Source organism: Bos javanicus, chromosome 14 (genome assembly GCF_032452875.1).
Source record: "Bos javanicus breed banteng chromosome 14, ARS-OSU_banteng_1.0, whole genome shotgun sequence".
Classification (NCBI taxonomy): domain Eukaryota; kingdom Metazoa; phylum Chordata; class Mammalia; order Artiodactyla; family Bovidae; genus Bos; species Bos javanicus.
Window position 1 is genome coordinate 66,909,131 of NC_083881.1, and position 18,191 is coordinate 66,927,321.

The following is an 18,191-nucleotide window of genomic DNA, read 5'->3' on the forward strand; positions in this document are numbered from 1 at the left end:
TGATGAGACCTGTGAGAATGAATTGAACATTTTCAAGCAGAAGAGTTTCAATATCAGATTTGGGTTTAGAAAGCTTATTCTGGATTCTGTGGGGGAGTGAATTGAGGGGTGGAAACTAGGGGAACCACCCAGTAAGGGAGCTGTTGTGTCAACCAGGACACACAGTGTGGGTTTGAAACACAATGGGGGGTTCTTAGTGGTTGGTTGTGATTGAGGACCACAGAGAAGAAGGGCCAAAGCTATTTGCAAAAGAATGAATGAAGATCAACACTTGCTTTCGGTCCTGGGTAGACTCGTTTCCACTTCTGTTTGCAAAGGCCACCTTGTGACCCTTGGGTGGGACAGTGGGATGTGCCCCCAACACACAGGGGGCTTCCTGAAGTTCTGGGAGCTTCTCTTCTCTCCTCGTCCCCAGTCTTTCCATCATGGTGCCCATGGTGCTGCAGTCACTCTGGGAAACTGGCAGGGCAGAGGGGGAGCTGAGGACCCCTCTGAAGGGATTTGGGAGGTTTTAGATCTGACAGTGCTGCCGCACACAGATGAGTGGGGATTAAAAGCTGCCCTTGAGGGCTTCGTAGAAATAGAAAACAGACAGATATCAGTGAAAAGGATAATCAGAGCATGGGGCTTCCTGGGATTTGCAGGCAGAAAACTGGAATCCAGGCTCCATCTGGGGTGAGCGTGGGAAAATCATTTAAGCTCCAACACTAAAATGTCACTAATGTTGACACTAAAAATTATAACGACTTAACACAAATCCATGAGTCATTTATGCTCTATGAATCACAATTTTCTCCTTAATGGAATGAAAATTAAAATATCTGTGTGTATGTATATCTTGAATGAAATAAATCATATGTGTACTAATGCTTTGAAGACTGCAATATGATTAACTATGTACATGTTAACATAACATAACAACACAATATATTTGGTTGTTTTAAGGGGGTAGTTTTTAATGCAGCAATCCATGACAAACACATTAAGTTGCTCTCCCTGAGTTCCAGTCTCCTCCTCTATAAAATGCAATCCCAGTATCTGTTTGTAGGAGTTACAGCAAGAATTCAACAAGAGAATGTATCTAAGCCAAATGAAGTAGTGCCTGGCATGTAATACCACTTGCGGTTGTTATTATTTTATAAAAGGCAGCAGAGCCCAGAGAGAGCTGAATGCTACACACATTGTGGGTGCTGAGTTTTGGGCAGTGAGTTCCTGGCTGCCCTGTCATCGCATCACTGCACTTTTATTATTAAAAGTGTTTGTTTAGTTATGTGTCTTCTGCAGTTGACTTTGAATTGGATGAGGCTGTGTCATGTCACCACTTTATCTCCTGCCCAGCAGCACTCAGTGAAAGAAAGTGAAAGTGCAAGTCACTCAGTCATGTCTGACTCTTTGCAACCCCATGGATTGTCCATGGAATTCTCCAGACCAGAATACTGGAGTGGGTAGCCTTTCCCTTCTCCAGGGGATCTTCCCATCCCAGGGATCGAACCCAGGTCTCCTGCATTGCAGGCGGATTCTTTACCAGCCACCAGGGAAGCCCAAGAATACTGGACTGGGTAGCCTATCCCTTCTCCAGGGGATCTTCCAGACCCAGGAAGCACTCAGTGAGGGTTTGTTAAATGAATGATCAAATAATTGAATTAATGAGAAGGCTGAGAGATGTCCCATGGGATGCCTAGTTCCATAAACAGCTGGCACTCATCCCAGGAGATAGTTCAGAGAGTGGACAGGTTGCTGAGCTGCAGCATTAGGATCCCTCCAGGCTCATGGGTCTTGCTTGCTGTGCTCAGACCTTGGTTTTCTCATGTATCAAGTGAGAGTAAAATAGTTGTTCTAACTTTCTTAGAGGTTTGCTGCGAGGATGAAGCAAGGTCATGGATACAAAAGTACTTGGACAACTGCGAACACAATACAGACATGACTATGAGCATGTTGGCAGAAACCAGCCCAAGATAATCATTCTTCTTAAGTGGCCTATTTTTCAACCAGCCATGTTTTGACACAACTCAGACTTAAAAAATATGCTTGGATTGTAGATAAAATCCATGAACTAATTTCATGTAAAAGGCAATATTCTAACAAACTTTACCCTTTTATATTATCTGGGTTATATATTCTTCTTTCAAAGGGGTAGGATGCCTTGTTTTTCCCTTGAACTGCTTTTGTTCACCTTTGTGATCCGCATATTTGGATTTTCAATTGGGAAATGTGTCCTTTAGAGAGGTATTCTTTAGCAAAGGACTTGGTAGTTTTGCGTGTCAATCGTGAATTTGGCTTTCCACATTTGTTTTGGGTCCACTGACATGTAAGTAAACACACTTACTGGCTGAAGAAAACAAAGGGTCTTGAGAGGGACTTCTAGCTGAGGTCAGGCTGGGTTAACCCCCCCGAGGAACCAATTCTGCCTCATGTGAAATACCCCAGCAGGCCCCAACTGGACAACTAGTTTTTGCCTCAGAAAAACCCAACATAGCCAAGAAGGCTAAGCCAGTTTCCTCGGAGCAGGGAAACTCCAGACCTCTTCCCACGACACCCCAGCCTCCCTTTCCAAACACAGCTTCCTTTGCACAGTGATGTCTTTCTCTGGCATTTTACAAATTGAGTGCAGGAGGGATTCACCAGTTTGCCTTAAATGAAGGCACCGTGTGACGTGAACTTGAGTTGAGGGAGCACAGCACACTGGAGCCCCTGCATGGAAAATCACAAAGCCCCTGTAAGGCAACTAACCTTAACACCGCTTAGGTCAAAATGAGCAACATTAAGGCAGAGTTAACCACTTCTTTTGTTCTTTCTTACAGCTTTTTTAATGACAGTGTTAACCTTATTATCTTTTAGTTATTTGTCCACTTGTGTGTCTCCCTAGTCGCTCTAACATCTTTAAGAGTATAGACTAACTTTTTAACCTCTACTTTTCTGCTTGTCCGATATCCAATACAGTACTAAGAATAGACTAGGGATCAATAAATGTTTTTGCTTTTTCTTTTTTTTTGCCACACTGCAGGGCATGTGGATTCTGAAGTTCCCTGTCCAGGGGATTAAACCTGCGCCCCCTGCAGTGTGGAAGTGCTGAGTCTTAACCCTAGAATACCAGGGATGTCCTCAATAAATGCTTGTAGAATAAACTGATGGAACAATAAATGCTGAATCATCGAAGGTGGGCCACGTAAGCAGAACTTAGAAGAAGCAGCTATGGAGAGGCAAAACCAGTCATGTTTGTAATGGGCCAGAATAAGTTATGGGGTAAAAATCCCACTTTATTCAGTTGCTCCGGGCTGAGTCTGACATCAGATGACTAGTCATCACTCCAGATAGATTTGGTCCTTTGTAGCCATTTATTCAGTGTCATATAAATATGGTCTGTTTGTGCTTTCCTGCCCAGGGATACTTCTTCATCCACACAAATCTTCTTTAATTTTTTTCTAGAGACATGAGTTTGTTTACTGGGGGAAAGCAATTTATAAACTGCTCATCTCGATTTGGAGTTAATGAAACCAAATACACCGGCATCCTTAAGTGACCAATAAGACGATCCTCTTACAATGACATTGATAATTTTGGCCAGATACCAATCTAACATCATGGCACCAACCACCTCCTCTTATGCTGTGGGTAGAAGGCTCCTAATTCTTGGAGGCTTTGAGCAGACTCTCAGGTTCTCCATCACTCACCAGGTTGCACTCTCCTTTATGGACAAACACAAACAAATGGAGAAAAGGATTTGACTCGGACAGGCTCAGAAGTCAGAATAAAGTGTCCTCTGTAAATTTTACCCTTGGAGATTCTCTGTCTTTCAATTAGCTCATATGTCTTTCAATATATCTGGGGGTCTGAGTGTAAGAGGAAGAGACGACTTTTCAGATAATAATGCTGACTCCTAAAACATGGCAACTGCCAAACAAAGGGGAGTGTGATGGCATTGGGTTGTTCCACCGTTAGTGAGACAAAACGTGGCCGTAAACTCCAGTTAAAGGTCTGTGTTCTCTGGTGCTAATCCTAACGGCACCGTGTTCTCTGGTACTAATCCTAACGGCACCGTGGAAACGGTGGAGGAATCCTTCAGAGCTTGGTCATGATGTGCAAAGCTTTAGGACACACTTGGGTCTGTTTCCTGAGGCCTAAGTATCATTCATTGCTGAGTAAGGTCAACAAGCACAGCAGAAAAGACAAGAGGAATGACACCTTCTTGCATGTGCTTACTGGTGGCTCAGCTAGTAAAGAATCCGCCTGCAATGTGGAAGACCTGGGTTTGATCCCTGAGTTGGGAAGATTCCCCTGGAGAAGGGAACGGCTACCCACTCCATTATTCTGGCCTGGAGAATTCCATGGACTATTCCATGGGGTCACAAAGAATTGGACACGACTAAGTGACTTTCACTTCACTATCAAGGGCTATCCTGGGAACCCAGTTAGAGGAAAGAGAATTGGTAAAGATGATCTTTATTAAAAATGACACCTATTAAATTGCTAGTTATTGACAGGAATTCACAAAGCATGCCAAAGACAGAAGAATTAGACTTTCTTTTTGTTTTTAATTTATTTTAGTTTTTATTGAAGTACAGGTGATTTATAAGGTCATATTAGTTTCTGATGTATGGCAAGTTGATTCATAAAGATAGATAGATAGGTACTACTTTCCATTATTATAGGGCTCCCCAGGTGGCTCAGTGGTAAAGAACCCACCTGTCAATTCAGGAGACATAGGAGACATGGGTTCGATCCCTGAGTTAGGAAGATCCCCTGGAGGAGGAAATGGCAACCCACTCTAGTGGTCTTGGCTGGAAAACTCCATGGATACTCCAGAAGCCTGGTGAGCTACAGTCCATGGGGTCACAAAAGAGTTGGACATGACTGAGTGACTGAGCATGCATTCCATTATGGGTTATTACAAGATATTGAGTATAGTTCCCAGTGCTATACAGTAGTAGGTCCTGGTTGATAATCTGTGTTATATATAGTCATTTGCATCTGCTAATCCCAAACTCCTAATTTATGCCTCCCCAACCGTCTTCCCCCTTTGGTAACCATAAGCTTGTTTTCTATGTGTGTGAGCCTGTCGCTGTTTTGTGATTATTCACAACTTATGTTCGTTTGTGTCATATTTTAGATTCCACATATAAATGATACTATATATTTGCTTTTCTCTTTCCGACTTCACTCTAGGTCATTCTGTGTTGCTGCAAATAGTATTATTTCATTCCTTTCTGTGGCTGAGTAGTATTCCATTGTTTATATGAACCATATTTTCTTTATCTAGTCATCTGTCAGTGGACATTTGCATCCATGTCTTGGCTATTGGCAATAGTGTTGCTATGAACATAAGGGTGTAAGTACCTTTTCAGATTAGAGTTTTCTCCTGATATATGTCCAGATGTGGGATTGCTGGATCATGCAGCAATTCTATATTTTAATTTTTTTACTGTTTTCCATAGTGGTTATACCAATTTGCAGTGTAAATTGAAGGGTTTACAGTGTAGAAGTGTTCCCTTTTTACTACAACCTCTCCAGCATTTGTTATTTGTAGACTTTTTAATGATGGCCATTCTGACTGGTGTGAGGTAGTGCCTCACTATAGTTGTTATTTGCATTTCTCTAATAATTAGTGATGTTGAGCATATTTTCATGAGCCTGTTGGCCATCTATATGTCTTCTTTGGAGAAGTCAGATTTTCTTTTTATTAATCCAGTCTCATTTGACTCCAGGAGGTGGGGGTGGCTTTTGGAGCAGGAACATGGGCCATGCTGGAGGACAGAACAGAGGTTCATAAACAACATATGGAAGCAACCTAAGTGTTCATCAAGAGGGGAGTGGATAAAGAAGATGTGGTGCATATATACAATGGAATATTACATAGCCTCGAAAAAGAATGAAATAATGTCATTTGCAGCAATGTGGATGCACCCAGAGATTATCATACTGAATCAGATCAGATCAGTGGCTCAGTCGTGTCCGACTCTTTGCGACCCCATGAATCGCAGCATGCCAGGCCTCCCTGTCCATCATCAACTCCTGGACTTCACCCAGACTCACGTCCACTGAGTCAGTGATGCCATCCAGCCATCTCATCCTCTGTTGTCCCCTTCTCCTCTTGCCCCTAATCCCTCCCAGCACCAGAGTCTTTTCCAATGAGTCAACTCTTCGCATGAGGTGGCCAAAGACTGGAGTTTCAGCTTTAGCATCATTCCTTCCAAAGAAATCCCAGGACTGATCTCCTTCAGAATGGACTGGTTGGATCTCCTTGCAGTCCAAGGGACTCTCAAGAGTCTTCTCCAACACCACAGTTCAAAAGCATCAATTCTTCGGCACTCAGCTTTCTTCCCAGTCCAACTCTCACATCCATACATGACCACTGGAAAAACCATAGCCTTGACTAGACAGACCTTTGTTGGTAAAGTAATGTCTCTGCTTTTGAATATGCTATATAGGTTGGTCATAACTTTCCTTCCAAGGAGTAAGCGTCTTTGAATTTCATGGCTGCAGTCACCATCTGCAGTGATTTTGGAGCCCAGAAAAATAAAGTCTGACACTGTTTCCACTGTTTCCCCATCTATTTCCCATGAAGTGATGGGACCGGATGCCATGATCTTCGTTTTCTGAATGTTGAGCTTTAAGCCAACTTTTTCACTCTCCACTTTCACTTTAATCAAGAGGCTTTTGAGTTCCTCTTCACTTTCTGCCATAAGGGTGGTGTCATCTGCATATCTGAGGTGATTGATATTTCTCCTGGCAATCTTGATTCCAGCTTGTGTTTCTTCCAGTCCAGCGTTTCTCATGACTGTACAGCAAAGATAACTCTATCAATACTTTGTAATTATCTATTTGGGAAAATAATCTAAGAAAGAGTTGTTGTTGTTGAGTCATTAAGTCATGTCTGACTCTGTGACCCCATGGACTGCAGCATGCCAGGCTTCCCTGTCCTTCACCTCTCCTGAGGTTTGCTCAAACTCACGGCCATCGAGTTGGTGATGCCATCCAACTGTCTCATCCTCTATGGCCCCTTCTCCTCTTACCCTCAATTTTTCCCAGCATCAGGGTTTTTTTCCAGTGAGTTGGCTCTTCACATTATGTGGCTAAAATTCTGGAGATTCAGCTTCAGCATCAGTCCTTCCAATGAATATTCAGGGTTGGTTTCTTTTAGGGTTGACAGGTTTGATCTTGAAGTACAAGGGACTCTGAAGGGACTCTCCAGCACCAGAGTTCAAAAGCATCAATTCTTCTGCGCTCAGACTTCTTTATGGTCTAACTCTCACATCCATATACGACTACTGGAAAAACCATAGTTTTGACTATACTGAGCTTTGTCAGCAAAGTGATGTCTCTGCTTTTTAATATGTTCTCTAGGTCTGTCATAGCTTTCCTTCCAAGGAGCAAGCATCTTTTAATTTCATGGCTGCAGTCACTGTCCCCAGTGATTTTGGAACCCAAGAAACTAAAATCTGCCTCTGTTTCCATGTTTTCAGCATCTATTTGCCATGAAATGACTGGACCAGATGCCGTGGTCTTAAGTGGATACATGTATATAGTGGATTCACTTTGCTTTACACCTGAAACTAACACAGCATTGTAAATCAACTATACTCCAATAAAAATTTTTTAATTAAAAATAAATCATAAAAAGAGTAAAAAATAAAAGATGTCTGGGAAGAAGAGAGGGAAACATGGTAAAAACAAGGGGAGGTCCCAGTGAGCCTCATAGATATCTGGGTGGGGAGTTCATTAGGCAAATAAGTGAAGTGCCAAGTCACTTAATGCTGAAATTTTGGAGGGAGTTACTGAAAGGAGTCTAGGAGGCCAGGCAGAAAATGATTAGCAGAAAGTAATCATCTACCACTTTCAGTTCAACACTGAAAATCGTACTAAACAACACAAACCAAAAACATCACAGAGAAAAGCCAGAAGATGTGCTCTGGAGCCTGAAGGCTCCTGTAGTGAGGAGGGTTGGGGTGGGTGGCTGCTGTCCTGCAGACAGAGAGCTGCAATGGGGGCAGGGACAGTCTATGATGCTCTGGAGGAAATACTGATACCCCAGAGCTTTGTAGTTGACAAAGCAGCGGTTCTTGCAGACAGAGAAGAGAAGGTCAGGACTGTTGGAAGCCCAGCACCCCTTCCTGAAGAAAGGAGAAATGATGTCAGCTCCTGGAGACGAGAGCTGTTTGGTTTGGCCCCAGGAGTTGCCCTGAAGAACTTCATGGGTAGAGAAAGGGCATGCACTGTGCATTCTGGGAGACAGGCTGACCCTGCCGGAGGCCATGGCAACCCCAGGAGCTGGACAAGATACGACAAAACTGTCTCCATGTGGGTCGGAACCCAAGGCTGACTTGCTCCTTCCAGTGCGTACATTCTCTGGTTTCTGGACTGTAGCTTTTCTGTTAAGTGTCTACATAGTACTCCTGCCACAATAAACAGTCTGGTCACCCCTTTTTCTCCTCTAGGGGTTGGGGAGGGGTAGGGTGGGAACTGTTTGGGGTCCTGGTGTCTTCCTGGGCATGGTGATGTTGGGCTCACCGCTGGCACTGGGATGGGGGGGAGTGAGGTGCCCAGGGTGCAGAATGGAGGGAGGCGCTGATTCCCAGTGTCTTGGGGAAAGTTCGGTTATACTTTGTGCCTGGAGTTCCTCACTCCCCCTGCCCTAGTGCTGGCTCTGGTTGGGGTCATGTATTTTGTTTCACATTTTCTGGTCAACTAAGGCAGTTTGGAGTCTTGAGAAGCTGTAGCCAAATCTGGAAAGCATCAGGGTGGGGAGGGGTGTTCTATTCTCTGCAGCTTCCAGACTCCTAGGAAGCTGTGGATACCAGTCAAGAAGGGACTGGTGGGGACCCACTGCTGTGGGTGCTTGCAGTCTATATAATCCACTCCTTCTCTGGGCAAGGAGAGGTGAGCAATAGGAAGAGAGCTTTGAGCAGTGTGAGCTCAAGGGAGTACTAAAAGGACATAGTGGTCAACTTTTAAAGATAACATCTGGGGGGAGGAGCCAAGATGGCGGAGGAGTAGGACGGGGAGAACACTTTCTCCCCCACAAATTCATCAAAAGAGCATTTAAATGTCGAGTAAATTCCACAAAACAACTTCTGAATGCCGGCAGAGGACATCAGGCACCCAGAAAAGCAACCCAACTCTTCGAAAGGAGGTAGGAAAAAATATTAAAAACAAAAAAAAAGAGACAAAAGAGGGAGGGACGGAGTTCCGTCCCGGGAAGGGAATCTTAAAAAGAGAGAAGTTTCCAAACATCAGGAAACCTTCTCACTGCCGAATCTGTGCTGAGCTTTGGAAGCACAGAGGGCAACATAACAGGGAGAAAAAATAAATAAACAATTTAAAACTCGCAGATTGCGAGCCCTACGGTAACTCCCCCAGCAGAGAAGCAGCGCAGACGCCTGCATCCGCCATTAGCGAATCGGGGCTGGGCAGGGAGGCGCGGCGTGGGCTGCATCGCTGAGAGTAAGAATCTGGCCTGAATACCCTGAGCGCTATCTGAGCGAAATAATTTGGGCTAGCAAACCAGACTGTGGGATACCTACCACGCGAAAAGCCAGCCCTAACCTAAGACCGCCAGGCCCGCGCACGGAACGAAGGACTGAACAGAGATAGCCGGCTGCAGATCTTCCCCCTCCGGTGACAGGCAGCCAGAGCCGGAAGGGGGCAATCACAGCCCCAGAGAGACATTATCTATAAAATTGTAAGCAGGCTTCTTTGCTAACTAAAACTTCTTGGGGGTCTGGACGGTCAACATCTGCCTGAGAAGGTGCGCCGGTTTTACATCCAGATAACCGAGTGGCGGGGAGGCGATAAGTCGCAGCATTGGCGCTCGCCTGGGAAGAGCAAATTGGCGCTCGGACCTGGGAAGAGTACAAAACGCAGGCCCAACTGAGTCTGCGCCTCTGAGGACTACCCGAGTGCCTGAACCTGAGCGGCTTGGACCTGGGAGGTGCATGCAGCCCAGGGCCAGCCTCGGATTGTTCCCGGCGGAACAACCTAGAGTCCGAGCAGTGTGGACAGGGAGGCTACACGCGCCGTGAGCAGGGGCAGACCCAGGGTGGCTGAGGCACTGCGAGCCCACGCCAGTGTTATTTGTTTGCACCCTCCCTCCCTCCCTCCCCACAGCGCGACTGAACAAGTAAGCCTAAAAAAAAAAAAAAAAAAAGTGTCCTCCACCGTGCCCTTTGAGTCAGGGCGGAAACCAGATACTGAAGAGACTAGCAAACAGAAGAAGATATAACAGAGGGAAACGCCTTGGAAGCTACAGGCAATAGATCAAAACCCTGTGGTTACTACGGACTACATAGGAAGGGGCCTATAGATCTTGAGAAATATAAATCTGACCAAGGAACTAGCCAAAAATGAACTGAACCCACAACACCCACAAAAAAAGAAACAAAAAAGTCCTAGATATATTTTTATTATTTTTACGATCATTCTTTCTTTTTTTTTTTTAATTAAAAAAAAAATTTTAAGTCCTCTATTGTTCCTTTAATTTTCACTTTTATAACCTATTACTCTGCAAAAAAAAAAAAAAAAAAAAGACCCTATTTTTTTCTTCTTCAGCAAACTTCATATATATATATTCTATAATTTTTTGACCTTGTTGTTTTTTTTTGTTGTTGTTGGTTTTTGTTTTTTTCTTCTTTTCTTTAACATTGTATTTTTGAAATTCCAAACTCTACTCTAGATTTTTAATTTTCGCTTTTTGGTATATGTTATCAATTTTGTACCTATAGTTTTTTTTTTATATAATTTCTGTGATTTTTTTTTCTTCTTCTTCTCTGTTTCTTTCTCTTCTTCTTTTATATAACATTGTATATCTGAAATTCCAAACTTTACTCTAGATTTTCAATTTATGCTTTTTGGTATTTGATATCAATTTTGTACCTGTATTTTCTTTATAATTTTTGTGACATTGTTCGTATTTGTTTGTTTGTTTTCTCTCTTTATTTTTCTTCTTCTTTTTTTTTTTAACATTGTATTTTTGAAATTCCAAACTCTACTTTAGATTTTTAATTTTTGCTTTCTGGTATTAGTTATCAATTTTGTACCTGTACTTTCTTTATAATTTTTGCGACCTTGTTTGTTTTTGTTTGTTCATTTTTTCTCTCTTTCTTTTCCTTCTTCTTTTCTTTAACATCGTATTTTTGAAATTCCAAACTCTACTCTAGATTTTTAATTTTCGCTCTCTGGTATTAGTTATCAATTTTGTACCTGTACTTTCTTTATAATTTTCGCGACCTTGTTTGTTTTTGTTTGTTCGTTCTTTCTCTCTTTCTTTTCCTTCTTCTTTTCTTTAACATCGTATTTTTGAAATTCCAAACTCTACTCTAGATTTTTAATTTTCGCTTTCTGGTATTAGTTATCAATTTTGTACCTGTACTTTCTTTATAATTTTCGCGACCTTGTTTGTTTTTGTTTGTTCGTTCTTTCTCTCTTTCTTTTCCTTCTTCTTTTCTTTAACATCGTATTTTTGAAATTCCAAACTCTACTCTAGATTTTTAATTTTTGCTTTTATGTATTTGTTACCAATTTTGTACCTTTAAGGACCCAATCTTCAGGACCCATTTTTCACTAGGGAGTGAGATTACTGGCTTGACTGCTCTCTCTCCCTTTGGACCCTCCTTTTTCTCCACCAGGTCGCCTGTGTCTCCTCCCTAACCCCTCTCTACTCTACCCAACTCTGTGAATTTCTGTGTGTTCCAGACGGTGGAGAACACTTAGGGAACTGATTACTGGCTGGATCTGTCTCCCTCCTTTTCATTCCCCCTTTTATCCTTCTGGCCACCTCTGTTACCTTCCTCCTTCTTCTCTTCTCTGTATAACCCCGTGAACATCTCTGAGTGGTCCAGTTGTGGAGTGCACATAAGGAAGTGACTACTGGCTAGCCCACTCTCTCCACTATTGATTCACCTCATCTCATTTGGGTCACCTCTAACTCCCTCCTCCCTCTTCTCTTCTCCATGTAACCCTGTGAACCTCTCTGAGTGACCCTCACCGTAGAGAAACTTATCATCTTTAATGTAGATGTTTTATCAATGGTGCTGTATAGAAGGAGAAGTTTTGAAACTACTGTAAAAATAAGACCGATAATCGGAAGCAGGAGACTTAAGTCCAAACCCTGACTCCAGGGAACTCCTGACTCCAAGGAACATTCATTGACAGGAGCTCATCAAATGCCTCCATACCGACACTGAAACCAAGCACCACACAAGGGCCAATAAGTTCCAGGGCAAGACATACCAAGCAAATTCTCCAGCAACAAAGGAACACAGTCCTGAGCTTCAAGATACAGGCTGCCCAAAGTCACCCCAAAACTATAGACATCTCATAACTCATTACTGGACATTTCATTGCACTCCAGAGAGAAGAAATACAGCTCCACCCACCAGAACACCGACACAAGCTTCCCTAACCAGGAAACCTTGACAAGCCACCTGTACAAACCCACACACAGTGAGGAAACGCCATAATAAAGAGAACTCCACAAACTGCCAGAATACAGAAAGGACACCCCAAACTCAGCAATTTAAACAAGATGAAGAGACAGAGGAATACTCAGCAGATAAAGGAACAGGATAAATGCCCACCAAACCAAACAAAAGAGGAAGAGATAGGGAATCTACCTGATAAAGAATTCCGAATAATGATAGTGAAATTGATCCAAAATCTTGAAACTAAAATGGAATCACAGATAAATAGCCTGGAGACAAGGATTGAGAAGATGCAAGAAAGGTTTAACAAGGACCTAGAAGAAATAAAAAAGAGTCAATATATAATGAATAATGCAATAAGTGAAATTAAAAACACTCTGGAGGCAACAAATAGTAGAATAACAGAGGCAGAAGACAGGATTAGTGAATTAGAAGATAGAATGGTAGAAATAAATGAATCAGAGAGGATAAAAGAAAAACGAATTAAAAGAAATGAGGACAATCTCAGAGACCTCCAGGACAATATTAAGCGCTACAACATTCGAATCATAGGGGTTCCAGAAGAAGAAGACAAAAAGAAAGACCATGAGAAAATACTTGAGGAGATAATAGTGGAAAACTTCCCTAAAATGGGGAAGGAAATAATCACCCAAGTCCAAGAAACCCAGAGAGTCCCAAACAGGATAAACCCAAGGCGAAACACCCCAAGACACATATTAATCAAATTAACAAAGATCAAACACAAAGAACAAATATTAAAAGCAGCAAGGGAAAAACAACAAATAACACACAAGGGAATTCCCATAAGGATAACAGCTGATCTTTCAATAGAAACTCTTCAAGCCAGGAGGGAATGGCAAGACATACTTAAAATGATGAAAGAAAATAACCTACAGCCCAGATTATTGTACCCAGCAAGGATCTCATTCAAGTATGAAGGAGAAATCAAAAGCTTTTCAGACAAGCAAAAGCTGAGAGAATTCTGCACCACCAAACCAGCTCTCCAACAAATACTAAAGGATATTCTCTAGACAGGAAACACAAAAACGGTGTATAAACTCGAACCCAAAACAATAAAGTAAATGGCAACGGGAACATACTTATCAGTAATTACCTTAAATGTAAATGGGTTGAATGCCCCAACCAAAAGACAAAGACTGGCTGAATGGATACAAAAACAAGACCCCTACATATGTTGTCTACAAGAGACCCACCTCAAAACAGGGGACACATACAGACTGAAAGTGAAGGGCTGGAAAAAGATTTTCCATGCAAATAGGGACCAAAAGAAAGCAGGAGTAGCAATACTCATATCAGATAAAATAGACTTTAAAACAAAGGCGGTGAAAAGAGACAAAGAAGGTCACTACATAATGATCAAAGGATCAATCCAAGAAGAAGATATAACAATTATAAACATATATGCACCCAACACGGGAGCACCACAGTACGTAAGACAAATGCTAACAAGTATGAAAGGAGAAATTAACAATAACACAATAATAGTGGGAGACTTTAATACCCCACTTACACCTATGGATAGATCAATTAAACAGAAAATTAACAAGGAAACACAAACTTTAAACGATACAATAGACCAGTTAGACCTAATTGATATCTATAGGTCATTTCATCCCAAAACAATGAATTTCACCTTTTTCTCAAGCGCACATGGAACCTTCTCCAGGATAGATCACATCCTGGGCCATAAAGCTAGCCTTGGTAAATTCAAAAAAATAGAAATCATTCCAAGCATTTTTTCTGACCACAATGCAGTAAGATTAGATCTCAATTACAGGAGAAAAACTATTAAAAATTCCAACATATGGAGGCTGAACAACACGCTGCTGAATAACCAACAAATCACAGAAGAAATCAAAAAAGAAATCAAAATTTGCATAGAAACGAATGAAAATGAAAACACAACAACCCAAAACCTGTGGGACACGGTAAAAGCAGTCCTAAGGGGAAAGTTCATAGCAATACAGGCACACCTCAAGAAACAAGAAAAAAGTCAAATAAATAACCTAACTCTACACCTAAAGCAACTAGAAAAGGAAGAAATGAAGAACCCCAGGGTTAGTAGAAGGAAAGAAATCTTAAAAATTAGAGCAGAAATAAATGCAAAAGAAACAAAAGAGACCATAGCAAAAATCAACAAAACCAAAAGCTGGTTCTTTGAAAGGATAAATAAAATTGACAAACCATTAGCCAGACTCATCAAGAAACAAAGGGAGAAAAATCAAATCAACAAAATTAGAAACGAAAATGGAGAGATCACAACAGACAACACAGAAATACAAAGGATCATAAGAGACTACTATCAACAATTATATGCCAATAAAATGGACAACGTGGAAGAAATGGACAAATTCTTAGAAAAGTACAACTTTCCAAAACTGGACCAGGAAGAAATAGAAAATCTTAACAGACCCATCACAAGCATGGAAATTGAAACTGTAATCAAAAATCTTCCAGCAAACAAAAGCCCCGGTCCAGATGGCTTCACAGCTGAATTCTACCAAAAATTTAGAGAAGAGCTAACACCTATCCTGCTCAAACTCTTCCAGAAAATTGCAGAGGAAGGTAAACTTCCAAACTCATTCTATGAGGCCACCATCACCCTAATACCAAAACCTGACAAAGATCCCACAAAAAAAGAAAACTACAGGCCAATATCACTGATGAACATAGATGCAAAAATCCTTAACAAAATTCTAGCAATCAGAATCCAACAACACATTAAAAAGATCATACACCATGATCAAGTGGGCTTTATCCCAGGGATGCAAGGATTCTTCAATATCCACAAATCAATCAATGTAATACACCACATTAACAAATTGAAAAATGAAAACCATATGATTATCTCAATAGATGCAGAGAAAGCCTTTGACAAAATTCAACATCCATTTATGATAAAAACTCTCCAGAAAGCAGGAATAGAAGGAACATACCTCAACATAATAAAAGCTATATATGACAAACCCACTGCAAACATTATCCTCAATGGTGAAAAATTGAAAGCATTTCCTCTAAAGTCAGGAACAAGACAAGGGTGCCCACTTTCACCATTACTATTCAACATAGTTTTGGAAGTTTTGGCCACAGCAATCAGAGCAGAAAAAGAAATAAAAGGAATCCAAATTGGAAAAGAAGAAGTAAAACTCTCACTATTTGCAGATGACATGATCCTCTACATAGAAAACCCTAAAGAGTCCACCAGAAAATTACTAGAAATAATCAATGACTACAGTAAAGTTGCAGGATATAAAATCAACACACAGAAATCCCTTGCATTCCTATACACTAATAATGAGAAAACAGAAAGAGAAATTAAGGAAACAATTCCATTCACCATTGCAACGGAAAGAATAAAATACTTAGGAATATATCTACCTAAAGAAACTAAAGACCTATATATAGAAAACTATAAAACACTGGTGAAAGAAATCAAAGAGGACACTAATAGATGGAGAAATATACCATGTTCATGGATTGGAAGAATCAATATAGTGAAAATGAGTATACTACCCAAAGCAATTTATAGATTCAACGCAATCCCTATCAAGCTACCAACAGTATTCTTCACAGAGCTAGAACAAATAATTTCACAATTTGTATGGAAATACAAAAAACCTCGAATAGCCAAAGCGATCCTGAGAAAGAAGAATGGAACTGGAGGAATCAACTTACCTGACTTCAGGCTCTACTACAAAGCCACAGTTATCAAGACAGTATGGTACTGGCACAAAGACAGAAATATTGATCAATGGAATAAAATAGAAAGCCCAGAGATAAATCCACGCACATATGGACACCTTATCTTCGACAAAGGAGGCAAGAATATACAATGGATTAAAGACAATCTCTTTAACAAGTGGTGCTGGGAAATCTGGTCAACCACTTGTAAAAGAATGAAACTGGACCACTTTCTAACACCATACACAAAAATAAACTCAAAATGGATTAAAGATCTAAACGTAAGACCAGAAACTATAAAACTCCTAGAGGAGAACATAGGCAAAACACTCTCCGACATACATCACAGCAGGATCCTCTATGACCCACCTCCCAGAATATTGGAAATAAAAGCAAAAATAAACAAATGGGACCTAATTAACCTTAAAAGCTTCTGCACATCAAAGGAAACTATTAGCAAGGTGAAAAGACAGCCCTCAGAATGGGAGAAAATAATAGCAAATGAAGCAACCGACAAACAACTAATCTCAAAAATATACAAGCAACTCCTACAGCTCAACTCCAGAAAAATAAACGACCCAATCAAAAAATGGGCCAAAGAACTAAATAGACATTTCTCCAAAAAAGACATACAGATGGCTAACAAACACATGAAAAGATGCTCAACATCACTCATTATCAGAGAAATGCAAATCAAAACCACTATGAGGTACCATTTCACACCAGTCAGAATGGCTGCGATCCAAAAGTCTACAAATAATAAATGCTGGAGAGGGTGTGGAGAAAAGGGAACCCTCTTACACTGTTGGTGGGAATGCAAACTAGTACAGCCACTATGGAGAACAGTGTGGAGATTCCTTAAAAAACTGGAAATAGAACTGCCTTATGATCCAGCAACCCCACTGCTGGGCATACACACTGAGGAAACCAGAAGGGAAAGAGACACGTGTACCCCAATGTTCATCGCAGCACTGTTTATAATAGCCAAGACGTGGAAGCAACCTAGATGTCCATCAGCAGATGAATGGATAAGAAAGCAGTGGTACATATACACAATGGAGTATTACTCAGCCATTAAAAAGAATACATTTGAATCAGTTCTAATGAGGTGGATGAAACTGGAGCCTATTATACAGAGTGAAGTAAGCCAGAAGGAAAAACATAAATACAGTATACTAACGCATATATATGGAATTTAGAAAGATGGTAACAATAACCCGGCGTACGAGACAGCAAAAGAGACACTGATGTATAGAACAGTCTTATGGACTCTGTGGGAGAGGGAGAGGGTGGGAAGATGTGGGAGAATGGCAATGAAACATGTAAAATATCATGTAGGAAACGAGTTGCCAGTCCAGGTTCGATGCATGATGCTGGATGCTTGGGGCTGGTGCACTGGGACGGCCCAGAGGGATGGTATGGGGAGGGAGGAGGGAGGAGGGTTCAGGATGGGGAACACATGTATACCTGTGGAGGATTCATTTTGATATTTGGCAAAACTAATACAATTATGTAAAGTTTAAAAATAAAATAAAATTGGAAGAAAAAAAAATAAAGATAACATCTGTTTTTCTCATGTTTAGAAAAATAAATGCATGTTCATTTTAGAGTTCGAAAATTAGAAAACCTATAAAAAATTAGAAAACCAACCTCCTCGAAGTGATCCATTATTTTCATATTGGTCAGTTCCTTTGGATTTTCATCTTTAATCACGTGGTCCTAAAGATGATAATGACAAAGATGAGAGTGATGACCATAACAAAAAACATGTGTCGAACACTTCTTTCTCCATGTCAAACCCTATGCTAATTATTTGACATGCATTTTCCAACGTGATCTAATTTATTGATCATAGAAATCCCATGAAGCTAGCAATATTATATCTGTTTTGCTGGTGAAGACATGGAAGCTTAGAGATGTGAAGTGACTTGCCAGGGTGACACAAGAAAGAAGGAGCAGAGTTGGGGTTCCAATCCAGGTCTACCTGACCCCAGAGCTGGCGAGCAGGATGATGTACTTAGAAGCAGTTCTTCTTCTTCCTGTCCTTACTGCCTACCTCCGTTCCTTCCCTGCCCT